Raw genomic sequence first — 16,794 nt, 5'->3', positions numbered from 1 at the left:
AATGTCTGATCTACACAACCCCTTCCATTCCTAAAACCTCCCTGTTCTTCCCCAACTAATTCCTGTTATTTCCCTAACTCCGTGAATAAGTATCTTGCCAGGGAGTAGACCATTGCACCAGTCGAGCAGGGCGGTACTCCCAAGGTGGATTGAAAGCCGATGACAGGGAGAGCTGGAGCTTCTGTTTCATCAGCCCTCGGGACTAGCTTCTGACTATCCCCCTTTGCTGAATTTTTTCAGTGTTTCATAACACCGAGAGTAGGCCAGCATGCTCTCCAATACAAGTTCTTCCAACTGTCAGCACCACACTACATGCACATTTCACAATACACTTCCTAATCAAAATTTAGACCAAAAAATGGCATTTCATAACCAGTTCTCGGAGTCCCTAAGGGGGGGAAGGAACCATCAAAGCCTTCCACCAGCCGTTCCTCTCCCGGTGGCTTATTCCTGACGTCTATTGCTATTCGGCACTCGGAGACATTAGAACAAATCAGCACACACACTGAGTGCGGAGGTGTAGGGTGGGGGGTCCTATAGTCACCTGTCCCCGCACAAGTAAAGAATGCTAATTTAACGGGTAATTTGCTCCTTTTGTGGGCAGATATAGTAGGTTAGGTTAGATCAGTGACTAGTCACTAACCTAACTTTACCTAACCTACTATTTACCCTTTCGTGTGCGGGTAAGTTAATAAGTTTTTCGGGACATGATGCACCGGCTTTTCTCCCCTCCCCCCCACCTGCTGCATGCTCCAAAAATGTGTGTTCTCGGCTTATTTTCACCACCCAAACATATTTATTTTGCGACAAAACCCACATATTCCTATTCGTCGATGTTTGTTCTACACGATAAGCAAAAAAAACACACAAAAAAAACACATAATACATACGTTAGGGCCGTGTGAATAAACATTCAAGAGCATACATCGTACTTCCCAACATCATAAGGCGAATGTTTACTAATTAATGTCTAAATCATTGGAAAGAGAATTTTACTAGCTTTCGAATGCCGGAGGTCCCAGTTTGATATGATGTATGGTGTTCGAGTAATAAGCAAAAAAGTAAAACCCATTTCCGACAGACAACAGATTTTATTGGGGGGGGGAGCACTAGCGAAAAACTTTCCTTGCCACTGTTATGCTTTTATTTTACCATCCTATGCAGAATTTAATTGGCTTTTATTTGAGCCCACAGCGGTGATCCTAGGCCTCATAGTTTTTGAGAGAAATGCAAAAAACTATGGTGTACCCAATCTGTGTCATGACTGTAGGGCAGTTTCCTGCCTTCCTCTAAGCTAATGCACATATTTCACCAATTCTTTGTACACTAGATATGCACACTATATTCACATGATTCACTGTCACTATTATTATAGCTGAACACTCACATTTGGTGCAGGGTAGAGGCAGTGTAGTTGATTAGAAACAGTAGCACAATCTTCGTTGGGCCAACGGTTGATAATGACAAGGATTGCTTCACAAACACCAGTTTCCTATTGCAAACACCAAATCTAATCTCAACGGTGCCCAAACACTATACACAAGCACTACTGGTATAGTGAAATATGTTGCACGGCTGGGAAGGGAGTAAGAGTGGAAATTTAAAGGGACAGAACCGTGCATTACCTTCCCCACTCACAGCTCATTTGGTACTGCATAACCTGTCCGCTTTCTTGCTGGTATCGGGACCTACAGTTGCCAGCTCATTATTTTTGATGAGAAGCAGGGAAGCTATGACGCCTCCATAAATGACACCAATCGGCCGAAAACTTTTCCTCTGACGAAAGTTTTTATGCTTTAATGATGCCAAAAGCGTCAGTGAGTACAGTCGAAGCCACACCCATATGACGACAAACGTGTCATCATGCGCAGAGGGGTTTATGCACACAGCAGGAGCAAGTTACCCATTAAACTAGTTTTGTGTGTGTGTGTGTGTGTGTGTGTGTGTGTGTGCGTGTGTGTGTGTGTGTGTGTGTGGACCCGTGCTGTCTGTTCTTCACGCTGCTAAAAATAATTTCATTCGTACGATACTAAATTCTCTGAACTCTCCAACTCGAATTCTTCCTGCTCCTTTTGGCATCTTGCCAAAATCCTTCTAGCAACTTTACCTCATCATCCTTCCCTCTTCCACTCTGATGGCTCTGTCGCTATTTCTTCAACTGATAATGCAGAACTCTTCTCTCGGAGTTTCTCCTCCAGTTCCACCTTAGTCGATTCTGGTGCTGTTCCTTCATCATTTCCCCCCTCTGACTTCCTTATGGCTAACATTAAAATTTCTTCAACTGATATATTTTCTGCCATCACTGATCTCAATAATATTGAGGCATATGGGCCTGATGGGGTCCCTTCTGTTGTTCTCGAGAACTCTGCTTCTGTGCTTACACCCTGCCTAGGGCAAACCCTTTCACCTTTGTCTATCAACTTGTAGCTTTCCTTCTTGCTAGAAGTTTGCTCTCATTCAGCTAGTCCCAAAGAAAGGTGACCATTCCTATCCCTCTAGCTGTCGCCCAATTGCTTTAACAACCTGTGTTTCAAAAGTTTTTTGAGTCTTCTTAAAAAAAGAAAAAATTAAAGCATCATTCCTATCACGGCCTTCTTTCTGATCGTCAGTATAGGTTTCGCCAGGGATACACCACTGGCAATCATCTTACTTATGTTTCATACTCTTGGTCATCCTCCTTTCAGGACTTTGGCGAAAGCTTTGCCATTGGATTTGACATCTCAAAGGCTTTCAAATGAGTATGCCTTAAATCTGTAATTTCCAAACTGCCTTCATACAGTTTCTGTCCATCTATCTGTGCCTTCATCCCTAACTTCCTCTATGGCCGTTCTGTAGCTGCTGTTGTAGATGGCTGCTATTCTTCTCCTAGAGCCATCAGTAGTGGTGTTCCTCAGGGCTCTGTTCTATCACCAGCCCTCTTCCTATTATTCATCAGTGACCTTCTAAGCTGTACATCAAACCCTACCCACTCATACGCTGATGACTCCACCCTCCACCTTTCTGTTCGCTTACCGCAGTGTCCATCACAGCAGTTACTTCAGCAAACAAGGGATGAGGCTATGGCACACTTAATGTCTGACTTGGCTCATATCTCTGATAGTGGTAAAAGTAATCTTGTTTTTAGTGCATCAAAAACTCAGTTCTTACAACTATCAACCTGACAGAATCTAACGCAGGATTACCTTCTGGTTTTTGACAATATTCACCTCAATTCCGCATCATTTAAAAACATACTTGGGGTGTCATTCTCTCGGGAATTATCTTTGAAAGAACATATTACATCTTTTGTAAATTCTGCTTCCAAAAGATTATGTGTGCTAAGCTGACTCCGTGCCTTTTTTACCCCTGAACAGTTGTTGATTTTATACATGGGTTTTATTCACCCCTGTGTAGAGTACAGCTTTCACTTGTGGGGAGCCTCCCCACATACAGATCTTCTCAACAGGTTGGAGTCAAAGGCTTCTTTCCTCCTAATACTGGCTTCATTCAACCTCTGTCTCTTCGCCACACTGTTGCATCTTTATCTCTTTTCAGTCGCTACTTTAATGGTCATTGCTCTTCTGAACTGTCTGCTTGCATCCATCCACCACTATGGCGGGTGCGTAGTACTCGTCTGGCAAGAAACTCTCATCCCTTTTCTGTCCAACTCTCTAATACAAGAGTTAACTGTTACTCCCATTCCTTCATGCATGCAACAGGTCAACTTTGGAACTGTCTCCCTCTGTCTGAATTTCCTACTGCCTGTTATCTCCAGTCTTTTAAGCACAGTGTGTCCAGGCATCTCAAAATGAACAGATCTTGACTCTGGCTCTCAGTTATCCTGTTTTTGTTTTTTCTTGGAGGGAATATTTTGCGGGTTCTTGGCCTTTGGTTCCTTCTTCCTTGTATAAAAAATATATATACAGGTACCGTATATACTTTTCCTTTTACACTAGGAAGACAAATGCCCCTATGATTACCACAGACTTCTTTTCCTCCCTTACCTTTGTACAAGGGAATAATTCTACCTGACTTCGAATCCTCCACGACTCGACCTTCCTCCCAGGCCAGTTTGCACATCTTCCTTATCCATTCCACTACTGTCTCTCTCCAATACCTCACCATTTCACCACACACTCCATCAATTCCTGGGACTTTCTCCATTTTGACTTTCTTCATTGCTTCCACTACTTCCATCCTACCGATCTCTTCCTCTCTTTTCACCACCCTCCTCCCAGCCACTCCCCAGCCACTTATACTCGCCTTACTTTCTTTATGTTTAACAGTTCTTTGAAGTGTTCTCTCCATTTGCTCACTTCTCCCTTCTGCACTATCAATGTACCATTTTTATCTTTCACTCCCCTATTAACTTCTTTTTCACCCTGACTAGCTCTCTTTGCCTCCCTCCAGGACATTGTCGTACATTGCCTCTGCTTTACACTCGAATTCCTCATCCCCTCTCTTCTTGCTCTTTCTTACTAATCTTTCCACAGGTCTCTCTTCCTCCATACGTACAAATATCTTTTCCATCTCTCAACTTCCTCCATGCCTCTGCTTCCCATCCGCTCACTATATGCTTTCTTCTTGTGCTCCACAGCTAGCCTCACTTCTTCCCTCCATCATGCTGTTCCATGCACCCCCTTTCGTCTTCTCTTTACCCCACATGCCACCTCACATGCTGCACATGCAGATTTCTGTCAGTATCTTGTACACACCTTCCACCTCCCCCATCTGCTGCAAATCATATTTACCCAATAGCTCCTCCATTTCTCTCTTATATTCTGCCCTTTTTCCATCCTCTTGCAACCCTTCTACCCTCCTTGTATGGACTACTTCCTCCTGTCCTTCCCTCCTTCTGTTCCTCCACTGCACTTGAACCTTGACTTTCACCATCACCTAGAGGTGGTCAGAAAGTCCACAGCCCCAACCTCTGTAGGCCTATGCTCTTGCATGCATTATACCTTCTCATTGTCATCCACACACACAGAGTCAGTCATTTCCTTCCGTTCACTTAGTTCACCAACCACCCATCTCATTACTCACCACATATACGGTACTGTGGATCAATTTGTGCTCAAAGATTGTACTGGCTATTACCAACCCTCTCCCCGCACAGATGTCCTCTAGAGCACTGCCATTCTCATCCACTTGTGCAGGCACACCCCACTCACCAACTACTCTGTCCACCTTCACATTCCCTACTTTCCCATTCATATCTCAAAAAAGAAAAAAAGAAAAAAAAAAAAAAAAAAAAAAGCTCTTTCCTCTTAAATTATTCCTTGCATGCTTCCACATTTACCCAGAACTCATCTTTTAATCAGCTTGCACGATCTTGCATTACACACACACATACACACACACACTTAGAAACAAGGGTGGAAGAAAAAAGCATTAAAAAGGAAGTGACAAGAATAATCCAAAGCAATCCAAAGTTAGTCAGAGATTCAGTAGATATCAACAAATCTATAGTAATCACTGGTATAGAAGAGGAAGAAGAAAAAACAAGATCTCAAGAGACAAAAAGGAGATGGCAAATGTAATGAGTTTACTGAAAGAAGTATCAGAGGAAATCTGTAGTAAAGACATGGAGGAACACAAAAGGTTTGGGAAATACGAGAAAAGCAAGTCAAGACCTCTAAAGGTAACTTTTCAGAGTGTAAACACCGTGGAGGAGATACTATAAAATGCAAAGAATCTTGTGGAAAAAGAGGAGTTCAAAAATGCATGGATATAAAGATGCCTAACACAAGAGGAACTGGAATTACTGAACGAGAAGAGGGAGGAAGCAAAAACAAAAAATGAGGGAAGATCAGAAGAAGAGAACACATTTTTTTACAAAGTACTGTAATAGGATTGCAGGTACGAAAGTGGTAGATAAACAGGAGGGAATAAAAAGAAGGAAGGTAGTAGAACCATGTCATGACAAGTATATAAACAATATGATTAAGTTGATGTACTCAAATGTAGATGGAATGGTATCTAAATTATTAGAGATGAATGATTATGTCAGAGAAAATGAACCACATATAATATGCCTAACTGAAACAAAATTAACACCAAGGATATCAAATGGCATACTAAACTTAGAGGAATATAATATATGGAAAAGAGATAGAAACTTAAAATAAGGAGGAGGAATTATAATATTAACTAAGAAAAATCTAAAAGTCAATGAAATAAAACTAGATATACTCTCACAAGTAGAACTGATTGCAGTAGAGATCAACACATCTGAAGGGAAAGTAATTGTAGCCAATTTGTACATGCCACCCAGATCAAACACATGGGAAAGATATGAATATGAGGACCTAGCAGAGAGTACAATTCAGAGTTTAAGAGCATTAATACATAAAATGGAAGAGAAATCGGAAAGAATTATACTAACTGGAGATTTTAATACAAATATAAATTGGAATACTCTAGATATAATAAGCCAAGAAAGCTGTTGGGACCAAAAGCTCCTGAATCTCGTGCAAGAGTTTTTCCTAACGCAACATGTGAAGGAAACTACCAGAAAAAGAGGACTCGATGTACCTTCAATGCTAGATCTTATATTTACTAGGCAAGAAAATGATATTGACAGTTTAATATATCACCCTCCACTCGGCAAAAGCGACCATGCAGTACTAAATTGCAACTTCAGGAAAACATATGACATAGTTAACAGCAATGAAAGTTACAAAAAGAGTTTAAACTATAAAAAGGGAAATTATCAGGACCTAAAGAATTATTATGTGTGTGTGTTTGTGTGTGTGTGTACTTACCTAATTGTATCTTTACAGGAATGAGTCAAGCTCGTACTGTCCAGTGTCTTAAACCATATTTATCGTACATATCCTTAAATTTGTGAATTGTTTTGGCACACTATTTCATTCGGTAATGCATTCCAATGCTCAATTGCTCTGTTGGGGAAACTGAATTTCCTTACGTTTTTATCACCTCTCTTCTTATGCAGTTTTTTGCAGTGTCTTGCTGATGTTTCCCCATATGTTAAGTAATCATTTATGTCTATTTTTCCTTCCCTGATATGCATTTATATAGCATTATCATGTCACCTCTTTTCCTTCTTTCCTGTAGTGTTGGTAGATTCAGTTTATTTAGTCTTTTTTGTAGCTTAGATCCCTTAAGCTTGGTATCCATCTTCTGGCGGCCCTTTGAACTTTTTCAATCGTGTCTATGTGTTTTTTGAGATGAGGACTCCAGACTACTGATGCATACTCCAGGGTTGGCCTGATGAATGATGTTATTATCCTTCTTAGCATGTCTTCATTTATGTATGTGAATGCTATTCTCATATTTGCAAGCAGTGAATACATGTTCTGTACCTTCTCACTGATGTGGTCAGCCGGAGATAGTCTGTTATTGATAATCACACCTAGGTCCTTCTCTCCTTCTGATGTGTGTAGGGTTTTATTTCCTAACGTATAATCCCAATCAGGTCTTTTTCCACTTTTACCAAACTTGATTACATGACACTTGTCCACATTGAATTCCATTTGCCATGTATTACTCCATTCATGAAGTTTATTTAATTCTTCTTGTAGCTCTTTACAAGAGTCTGTGTTAGTAATTCTCCTTTGTATTTTTGCATCATCTGCAAGCATATTTAGATAACTTTCATTTCCAGTGTTACTGTCTATATCATTTATATACACTAAAAACATGATTGGTGCCAGCACTGAGCCCTGTGGTACTCCACTAGTCACTTCTTTCCATGATGAATAGTTTCCCCTTAGTACTGTTCTCATTTCTCTTTTTATGAGAAAATCTTGCATCCAATAAAACAGTTTGCCTCGAATTCCTCCTTGATGGTACAGTTTCCATAAAAGTCTTTGGTGTGGTACTGTGTCAAATGCTTTCTTGAAATCTAAATAGATACTGTCCACCCATCCTTCTCTTTCCTGTATTGTGTCTGTTACTCTGTCATAGTAGCTCAACAGATTAGTAATACATGATTTTCCTTTTCTGAAACCAAACTGTCTTTCTGTTATCATATTGTGTTCTAGATGATTTACCCAAGCTTTTCTTACAAGCTTTTCTAATACCTTGCTTACAACACTGGTCAGTGATACTGGTCGGCAGTTGAGTGGATTTTGTCTATTCCCTTTCTTGAATAAGGGGACAATATTTGCTTTCTTCCAAATATCAGGTAGTTTACCTTGACTCAAGGATTTCTTGAAAATTAAACATAATGGTTTACTTAACTCTTTTGCACATTCTCGTAGCACCCAACATGAAATTTCATTAGGACCACTTGCTTTTCCTCTGTCTAATTTACTTAAATCCTCCTGTATTACTTTTTCTGATATTTGTATATCTGGTAGTATGTGTGGGCATGCATGTTCCACATAGTCCCTCTCAAAAATTTTTTCTTCTGTAAAAACTGATTGGAAATTCTTATTTAGTGCTTCACAAATATCTTTCTCTTGTGTATAGGTGATTCCCTTGTCCGTAATGGATTGTATTATATCTTTTACTTTGGTTTTCCTTCTGATGTAGCTGTAAAATAGCTTCGGTCGATCACTACTTTTATTTATGATATCCTCCTCAAACTGTTTTTGGGCTTCCCTCCTTATTCTTGTACAATCGTTTCTTGCCTGTTTGTAGTTATTATATGCCCATTCACTATTGTGTCTTCTGTATCTATTCCACAACAAATCTCTTCTTTCTTTTGATTTTTTTCATTCTGTATTGAACCATTTCTGTATTTTCTTATCTGCTTCTTTGTGCTGTGGGATGTACTTCTGGACTCCTATTTCATAAAGTTCACAGAATTTTTTGAATACAGCATTTAAATCTTGTCCTCTAAGCTCATTTTTCCAATCAACTTCTGAGAAATAATTCTTTAGGTCATGATAATTTCCCTTTTTATAGTTTAGACTCTTTTTGTAACTTTCATTGCTGTTAACTATGTCATAAGCTATCCTGAAGTTGCAATTTAGTACTGCATGATCGCTTTTGCCAAATGGAGGGTAATATATTAAACTGTCAATATAATTTTCTTCATTCATTCATTGCCAGACGCCATGTATCCCGGACGGGGTGGCCAAAGGCTTAGAGTTAATTGTTTTACAGGGAGGGGCACTAATCCTCCACCAACCCCACTTGACGTAGGGATGCCAACAGCATCTGGTGTTCCCAGGCGGTCACCCATCCAAGTACTAACCAGACCCAACGTTGCTTAACTTCGCTGATCGAACGGGAAGCGGTGTACTCAACGTGGTATAGCCGTTGCCTAGTAAATATGAGATCTAGCATTGAAGGTCCATCGAGTCCTCTTTTTCTGGTGGTTTCCCTCACATGTTGCGTTAGGAAAAACTCTTGCACGAGATCCAGGAGATTTTGGTCCCAACAGCTTTCTTGGCTAACTATATCTAGAGTATTCCAATTTATATTTGTATTAAAATCTCCAGTTAGTATAATTCCTTCTGATTTCTCTTCCATTTTATGTAGTAATGCTCTTAAACTCTGAATTGTACTCTCTGCTAGGTCCTCATATTCGTCTCTTTCCCACGTGTTTGATCTGGGTGGCATGTACATATTGGCTATAATTACTTTCCCTTCAGATGTGTTGATCTCTACTGCAATCAGCTCTACTTGTGAGGGTATATCTAGTTTTATTTCATTGACTTTTAGATTTTTCTTAGTTAATATTATAATTCCTCCTCCTTTTTTTAAGTTTCTATCTCTTCTCCATATATTATATTCCTCTAAGTTTAGTATGTCATTTGATATCCTTGGTGTTAATTTTTTTTTCAGTTTGACATATTATATGTGGTTCATTTTCTCTGACATAATCATTCATCTCTGATAATTTAGATACCATTCCATCCACATTTGAGTACATCAACTTTATCATCTTGTTTATGTACTTGTCATGACATGGTTCTACTACCTTCCTCCTTTTCATTCCCTCCTGTTTATGTACCACTTTCGTACCTGCAATCCTATTACTTTGTTAAAAAAATGTGTTCTTCTCCTCCTCTGATCTTCCCTCATTTTTTGTTTTTGCTTCCTCCCTCTTCTCTTTCAGTAATTCCAGTTCCTCTTGTGTTAGGCATCTTTTTATCCATACATTTTTGAACTCCTCTTTTTCCATAAGATTCTTTGCATTTTTTAGTATCTCCTCCACGGTGTTTACACTCTGGAAAGTCACCTTTAGAGGTCTTGACTTGCTTTTCTCGTATTTCCCAAACCTTTTGTGTTCCTCTATGTCTTTACTACAGATTTCCTCTGATACTTCTTTCAATAAACTCATTTGGCTACACTTGCCATCTCCTTTTTGTCTCTTGAGATCTTGTATTTTACTTCTTCCTCTTCTATACCAGTGATTACTATAGATTTGTTGATATCTACTGAATCTTTGACTAACGTTGGATTGTTCTGGATTATTCTTTTCACTTCCTTTTTAATGCTTTTTTCTTCCACCCTTGTTTCTAAGGCTTTCTTTACTTTCACCATTTGAGCATACGTGGTTTCCACATCATTTTTGTAGCTTTGCACAGCTTCATTCACCTGTGTTATCTTCTCCTCAGTATCACTGCTCTGGTCTATCAGACTGCTTACTTGCCTAATTGTCTCTGTATCATTTTTGAACTCTTCCATAATACTCTCGTGGTTGACTACTGTACTTGTCATTTCACTCATTTTCCTCCTAAGTGTTTACTCAATTCCACTGTTAGTTCACTGATGGCTGTGTCTTTCTTGTTGACCTCCCTTCCTAGTTTTTCTATTTCTTCCTTTTGCAAGTGCATCTACTTCATTATTTCATCAATCTCATTTTGAAAGGCAATTTCCAGTTTGTGTACACGTTCAACCAATCTATTGTGAGTCTCCATTTCAATCAGTTCTTGGTAGAAATCATCATCTTGCTTTCTACCTTTATCCCTTTTCTTTTCCAAATTTGCTTTACTAAAGTATGTGGCCATTTTGCAATACTAAAGGCACAGAGTACTTACATTCCCTGGGGCAGTTGTAGTCTAAACAAACTTCAGCTGACTGAGCGCATTCTTTGGATACTCGGTTCTCTTTTCTGTTTGAACAAGTCTTGTTTAAACTTTTTCTTATTTTTTTTAGATAATAAAAAATCATTTAGTCTAACCTGGTACAGAGCTTGACTCATATAAAGATACTAATTTAGGTAATGCCACTGGCCGTGCTGGCTCGGTATGGAGCGCTGTCGGCCCACGTCTGCACGTCTTGATGTCTCGTGTGTGTGCGTGTGTGTGTCAGGCACTGCTTTTCAGACAACTCATACTCATTATTATAGCAGTTTTTTAAGTCATGAATTATCGTGTTTCAGAACACGATTTCTGTTGTTGCATAATGCTGCAGAACGAAGATTTCCATGCACAATTTACTCTCTGTAATCCACTTTTAAAGTACATGAGAACAGTCTAATTATTCGCTATGAATAACCTGCATAGCCTATCACATTACAAACCATAGTCAACAACATGAGAAATGTCAGTCCTGGCTTTCCACACTTCTGATTGATTAGTAATAATCTTTCTTTTCGCAAGAAAATGCCAGTTTAGTATCATAGGAAAACTCATTTCTTCAGAGGCCCTCCTCATATCTTGAACCAGCTCGGCAAATTGGTCCTGTCATTAATTTTGTTTATTAAGAAATTGTTGACTACCAATTTTAAAGCCTTTCATGCAGCCAGAGGTTTCAGTGTTCAGCCTTGACTAGGTAACTGGATCTGAAAGTTAATCCCGACTTTGACATATGTAAAAATGGGATCAAGTTTGAGTTATAAGTAAAGAAATTCTGCAGCTTCAGCAGTTTTTTCTTTTCCCAAGTTCTTGATAAGGTTCAGTTTTCTATGGTAGCTATGTAGTATTAAACGAACTATATAGTGGAAAAACAATTACGCAGTAATAAATTAGGATGTAATCAGTAACAGTACCTGGTAGTAGGATCACCAACAATAGTTATTTTGTAAGGCTAGCGGAGGCGACAGAATGGTCAGCAAACTGTAGAAATTTGTTGCGGTTACGCATCCACTTTACTTCTTTTCTTTATGGTAACCTCCCTCCCCCCCCCTCGCAAGGTACCAGCTGACATCACCAAAGAAGCACAGGGAAGCAGAGTGAGGAGACCTGTTCTCATTAGACCATGGGCTATTGTACCGTGTTGTCCTCATGGAACAGGACCCAATTACCAAATTTCCCACCCCGTTTCTCTGCAACGATGCCTTGGTAGGACTGACCGATACTATCCTATTTTGGTAATGCCATTTTCAAAACAAGCAAGATCACACAGAGAGTGCAGCACCAAAGCTCACCAACTGGTTCAAAGGTCGAATAACCTTGACCAACTGATTATTGTCAAGATCGAATCTAGTTATACTTAGCCGAATGCTTTTGCAAAGTTTGATCCAAAGATAAAAACTTTAACCTGACCTTTCTATTTGACCATCACGGTTAACCTTTTTTTTTTTTTTTTTTTTTTTTTTAGCAGTTTAGCCTTTTGGCTGATGCACAACCCATCCACAAAGTTTTATTTGTCAGATTTTATTTAATTCAGATATAGGCTCATTTTGACCTTGACCTTGGAGCTTTCTCAAAACGACATTCCTTCATTCTTTCCTTATCCACAACCCTTCCCCCAAGATTGGTAAAAATTGGATAAAAACTGTTTGAGCTAATTTTGTTAGGTCAGACTTTGGTTTAGCCCTGTGACAGACTTTTGGCTTATTGTTCTGAGAAACTTTAGGTTTATTCATTCGTCGATCTTCCACCCTTCCACCAAATGTTTTTAAAATCGGATTAAAACTGTTTGAGTTGTTTTGTTCATACACACACACACACACACACACACACAAGCCATGTGCCTGGGCATGAGGGCGTCCCAAGTCATGCTTTATGTCTGCTTGAGTCTTGGTTCTAGTGTAATAACCAAACTGAAACTTAACAAATTAATCACTGGTCTGACCAGGATTTGAACTCGGGCCCTCGCGCTTAATATGCACGCATGTTACCACTGAGCCAAAGAGAGGATCCCCACATTACCTTTAAGCAACGCGGGCTTTTATACACCCCATTACATCACTCTTTTCTCCCCCTGGTGATTAACTTGGTCAGTGTCGAACACAAGTGGTAACATAGCACACACTGAAGGCCACCATTCGGGGCAGCCCACGAACCAAACGGACAGCTCACCCCCGAGATGTAAGGCTGTCAACAACATCAATGCTCTCAAGGCCCTCGCCTCATCCCACACCGCTGCCAACCAATGTAATAACCAAACTGAAACTTCACAAATTAATCACTGGTCTGACTGGGATTTTAACTGGGGCCCTTTCGCTTAATACACACGCACGTTAACACTGAGCCAAAGAGAGGATCCCCACATTGCCTCTAAACAATGCAGGCTTTTATACACCCCATTACATTAGCACATGACCATTATAGTCTGTTTGATCGACCTGTGCACATGAGATGTATGGGGCAAGCAGAGTGTGTTTGATTCGCAGCTGCTGATTGGCCGCCGATGATGTCATTGAAGTTGATGTTGTTGTAGATTTGTCTCCCACGATGATGGAGAGATGCAGGCTTATAAGAGTCCATGAGAGTTAATTGCAATTATGACCCACCATGGGCCAAAGGGTAAAACTGGGGTGAGCTAGTTTGGTGACCCCTGTGATGTCAAATTAGCTCGGTGATCACATAGTTGAGCGCAGCCAATGTTATCTGTGTAGGTCTGACAGGTGATAAGGAGGCAGTCTTCGTGGATCTTCTCGAAGTTCATGCAGGTATGAAGGTGGAAGACGGTGTCGATTATGTCAGAGAAGTTCTCATATACATATTTTGATTTGCTGGTCATGTAGCTCTTCGGTACTCAGAGACGAAATTGGCACGAGTCACGGCACACGGGTGGAAGCTGGGAGATCACACATTGACGATGATCAGAGAAGGGGGTGGAACAACAGAATGGTCTGTTTCCTTCTCGTCAGCTGGAGGTTGCCTTACTGTCTTCCCCTTCTTTTTCTTCTTCCGTGCTGGTGTGAGCGAGGGAGAAGCACACACCTCCTCGATGGACTGGAGGTCTTCCTCATCAGGCGGGTCTTCAAGTTGGTGATCGACCACCTCGTCATCAGCAGTAGGTAGTGGTGATGGGGGGGGAGGGTCTTCTGCATCCTGGTGGATGGAAGGGACAGGAGAAGTAGCCCTCTCCTTGACTCCTGACAGTGGGTGGTGAACGTCTGCATCGGTCTCAGTATTGTTGGTGTCAATGGGCAGGACGGGGGTGGTGCCAGAGGAGGCAGTTCCCCTGTTTATGGGAGCGTCAAGCTGCAGCCTTTTCGGAGATCTTGTTCAGGGTTTGGGAGGCTGCATCATCAAGGTATGACGCTCCTGACGAGGGGCTGATTGTGCACCACAGGTGAAACTGTGAGGGATGACAAGGCACGGAAGCCCATTCTCCTCAAATATCTGGGGGAGAAGAATGAACAGTACAGCCATGTCACCACCACAGAACACCTTCACCATCGCAATGCACATAATGACGACTGTGTCAATCTCCCCAGTACATCGACGATCCCCAGGCTGGCGCTCTCGTGCTGTGGGGAACTGCTGTGTATGGGCTGAGCCCTGCACAGCTGCGCCCCTCAGTCCGGTGGCGTCCTTAGCCTTGGGACCTTTTGCTGTCTGATGGAGATGGAACACAACTGCTCGCCATCGCCTAACAAGCGCTTGAGGCCTCGTGAAGTGGGAGCAATGATCTCAAGATGATGTATGAATACATCAGCACCAGTGTCCTGCGCTGGATGAATGGGTACCCAGCCTTCACGCACTGTCCCTGGGATGGTCTTGGCTCATGGCGACTGCTCACTGCTTGTGGAAGCCCCCCTCGATGGGTCGAAGGCTGAGGCAGGTAGAGAAGCCATCACTGGAGAGGAGAGATGTTGCCACCACCGTTGCTGGACAGGAACTCCGTCATTGAAGTTGTTGTTGTTGTATATATTTGCCCCACAACAATGGTGGGGACACGGGCAAACAAAAGAGCCTGTCAGGGTAGCAGCAGGAAAAGGCTTTCCGAGGAAAGCATAGCTGGGCCGATGATGTCAGACGAGGAAAGACAGCAAGGGCAGGGGAAGTCGTGAGAATGAGGGCTGGCAAGCACAGATTGATGGTCAAGGAGGGCAGGGCGGGATGTGCAGAGGTGGACGGAGGCATGGTGCCGAATGGAGAGGGCGCCAATGAAGAACTGCAGGTGGAAAACGCCCTGCCGTTGCCCTCAAACCCCTTGCCCTTGATGGAAAAGGGCCGTGAACACTCGCTGAGCTCGGCAGCAGATGGAGGCCGAGGAGGGAGGCCCGGATACGGTCGCAGGGAGGGCAGGGTCTGGTCCAGGTGGTGGCGGAGGGAGGGAAGAAGCCTCGACCTCCTGTTCGGCAGGACCTAGACCGTCTTACTTTGGGTGGAAAGGACAAGTCAACCCTCCTCGGTGCTGCTTGGAGCTGGTCCCGCCGTGGACTGAGGTGGAGGTGTTGATGCGATGAGAGATGGGCTGCGAGTGTCATTGAAGTAAATGCATTCATGTATTGAAGTGCAACATGCGGACGTAGATATACACCTTGGGATTGGATATTACTGTGCATCATGCAGACGTAGGTGTACTCCTTGGGACTGGATATTATAGTGCATCATGCGGATATATTGTACACCGTGGGTGGATGCAGTGCAACATGCGGACGTGGATGTACAGCCGTCCACACTGCCGCGAGGTACATCACAGAACGTTGGCAACGCTGGCCAAGACGGTAACCCGGAACCTCAAGTTTTCGAACTTCATTCGATGCAGTCACTGGTGGGAGGGAGAGATGGGAATGGGAGGCATAATCCACATATCGTACGAGTTACGAGTGATGTAAGAGAGTTGGGTGTCGTGGTGGTTCATGCTGCTGACGAATGAAAGGTAGCTAACGTCGATCATACACATCGTCTCGGTAACATAGCAACAGCGCGCACCTGTGCTTCAATCGGGGGGAGGGTTTCGAAGCGTTTCACTTGCTTCTTTACTATGTCTCCCCAGCGTTGCCACCGCTCTGTGGTGTACCTCGCGGCAGTGTGGACGGCTGTACATCATGGGTGGATCATGTACTTCAAACATCACTCATCGTTTCATTCGCGCTGCTGCAGTCGTGCCGTTAACACCTCTCTCCCAGCTCTCCAGCCCTTGCTTAGTGCCTTGTCTCTGTCTCCACGCTGACTTGTTTTGGTGTTGTCTTGGAGGCTTGCTACCAATTCATCACCACTGCTTGCCACTGGAGCTGTGATCACGCCTCTGTCATTGCTGCTTGAGCTGTGTGTCTGTGTTTTTCATTACTGCTCAGCGTTTTCTCCCTGCCTTTCTAAGAGCCTGCTCTTGCTCTCGGGAGTTTTTTGCTTTTATTTTCGTGTTTTTCACGGCCTGCCGTTAGTGTCTCGCACCGTAGTACGACGCCGAACCCTGAAGGAGTGTCGTTAGGGCATTTCCATGAAGGGGGGCCTTTAGGGCCTGGTTATAGGAGGCGGTGAGGGCGGCATTTCTGTTAGGGCTAGGGTTAGGCTTGACCCTCACGGGGCAGTGACGGGGTCTCTCACGGCGCCCTCTAGAGGGTGGGGAGAACCTCCCCCCATCACTGTAGGGACCTTTGGCCGTTTGTCGTTTCTCTCTTTTTTTTTTTTTTTTTCCCCGCCTGTGTGTGCTTTTCTATTTATATATATATATATATATATATATATATATATATATATATATATATATATATATATTTCCTGTTTTCAGTGTTTGTGTATCTTCCCCTCACTGGCGAATTTACACTGA

At 42.2% G+C, this 16,794-nt stretch overlaps 1 protein-coding gene and 1 non-coding gene across 2 annotated transcripts in view; one reads left to right on the top strand and one right to left on the bottom strand.

The window, feature by feature from the left end:
* The window catches only part of LOC145393435 (crustacean calcium-binding protein 23), a 176,603-nt gene that overhangs the window by 3,526 nt on the left and 156,283 nt on the right, over positions 1-16,794 (top strand). The window lies entirely within an intron of this gene.
* Positions 9,097-9,215, bottom strand: LOC145393620 (5S ribosomal RNA). The gene has a single exon (XR_013896218.1). It is a non-coding gene; the product is annotated as a 5S ribosomal RNA (ribosomal RNA).

The sequence above is a fragment of the Coenobita brevimanus genome, chromosome 24 (assembly GCF_032717465.1).
Source record: "Coenobita brevimanus isolate Jiangsu-jjx chromosome 24, ASM3271746v2, whole genome shotgun sequence".
Taxonomy (NCBI): Eukaryota; Metazoa; Arthropoda; class Malacostraca; order Decapoda; family Coenobitidae; genus Coenobita; species Coenobita brevimanus.
The sequence above is the reverse complement of the archived record's forward strand: the minus strand, read 5'-3'. Positions and strand labels throughout refer to the sequence as shown.